The sequence below is a fragment of the Grammomys surdaster genome, unplaced genomic scaffold (genome assembly GCF_004785775.1).
Source record: "Grammomys surdaster isolate TR1022 unplaced genomic scaffold, NIH_TR_1.0 124976, whole genome shotgun sequence".
In the NCBI taxonomy this organism is placed as follows: Eukaryota; Metazoa; Chordata; class Mammalia; order Rodentia; family Muridae; genus Grammomys; species Grammomys surdaster.
Window position 1 is genome coordinate 472,914 of NW_021619904.1, and position 1,913 is coordinate 474,826.

The window sequence follows — 1,913 nt, forward strand, 5'->3', positions numbered from 1 at the left end:
GGGTAAATTAATGTGATAAGATTCAAAGACATAACCAGGTCATCAGATACTGACCATAATTGGCCAATGGAGCTCAAGGACAGTGTCTCATCAGCACATGCTCTCCCTCTCTTTACTGCTCTGTCTGATTTTTAAGTTTTATTTCCTATTGTATGCTGTTATCATTCAAAATAGCTTGTCATAATTAAAAGATGTCTCCTTATGCATCATATGAATGTCACATAAAACAAAAAATCTGTGATTGACAAACTGAAAACACTAGCAAGAATTAAAAGCAAAATAAGTTATGTACCCACACATGAAGCTGAGAAAGAGGAAAGAAAAGAATCACAACAAAATGACAAAGCCAAACTACAAAATATCTCTAAAAAGACCTCACCTATCAGGGACTTGTGTTGCAGCCACAGAGACTAGAAGGAGGACTCTGGATTCAGCTCCATGGAGAAGACCGAGCTGATCCAGAAGGCCAAGCTGGCCAAGTAGATCGAGCGCTACCTGCATGAAAGCTGTGATGGAACAGGGCACTGAGCTGTCCAACGAGGAGTACAACCAGCTGTCGGTGGCCTACAAGAACATAATCCGGGGCCGCAGGTCTGCCTGGAGGGTCATCTCAAGCATTGAGCAGAAGACTGACACCTCCAACAAGTAGTTGCAGCTGATCAAGGACTATCAGGAGAAAGTGAAGTCTGAGCTGAGGTCCATCTGCACCACGGTCCTGGAATTGTTGGATAAGTATTTAATAACCAATGCAACTAATCTAGAGAGTAAGGTCTTTCTATCTGAAAATGAAGGAAGATTATTTCCTATATCTTGCTGAAGTAGCTTGTGGTGATGACTGAAAACAAATGATAGAAAATTCCCAAGGAACCTACCAAGAGATATTTGATATAAGCAAGAAAGAGATGCAACCTACACATCCAATCCACTTGGGGCTGGCTCTTACCTTTTCTTTATTTTATTATGAGATTTTTAATAATCCAGAATTTACCTGCACACTGGCTTATACGGCTTTTGATGAGGTCATCGCAGAGCTTGATACACTGAACAAAGGAAGACTCCTACAAAGACATCACCCTCATCCTGCAGTTGCTTAGAGACAACTTATCATTATGGACATCAGACAGTGCAGGAGAACGTGATACAGCAGAGGGGGCGAGAACTAAAGGCATCCATGGCACCAGCCTCCTTCCCCTCAAGAAAACCTTTTTACATCTCCATTCCTTCTTCCACTTTGATTTCCTCTAGCAAGGAAGTCCATTCATGTGTACAGGATCAACAGCTTATCGTCTTTTCACATGCAGCTTTGGGAAAACCCCATCCCTTGGTTTGTGTTGTCTCCGCCTTCCTGGTATGCTGCTGTAGAAAAGCATCCACAGTTTCATTTCATATAAACACGAGTAACTTCCAGACCTTGTGTAGAGGACTGACAGCACATTTGGTATTTAAGTAATCTGAACCAGTTCTATAAGTGACTGTGTTTTGTACTACTGTAAAGATATAGAAACATAGTGCATTACAGTTTAAAGTAATTATTATAATAACTTCTTGATTTCTACATTCCCTTTCTGAACCTTCTTGGGGGGTTCCACCTTGCCATGCTCTTATTACAAATTCCTTTTTAGTAGTAATCCAGAAGTGTTGGATTGAATGGGAAAGCACTTAATGCATCCGGGCTTGGAGTCACAGATTGAAAAGTCTCCTGTGTCACATATTCTGGAGGTTGCATCTGTCTGTGACAACAGGGAGTTTCCTTATACAGTCTTCATTTGCTGCTGTTTAAATTGATAACTTCCTTACCAATAAAAATTCACTTACACCTCCAAAAGAAAAATTTAAAAAAGACCTCACCTATCAGTGAGCACCCCATCACACATAAATTAAGAGTGCCAATTTAAAGAATAGAGAGAGTGAAT

General features: G+C 40.6%; 1 pseudogene; it reads left to right on the plus strand.

The window, feature by feature from the left end:
- The first annotated feature begins 438 nt into the window (after positions 1 to 438).
- LOC114636842 lies at positions 439 to 1,245 on the plus strand (annotated as a pseudogene).
- The last annotated feature ends 668 nt before the right edge of the window (positions 1,246 to 1,913 follow it).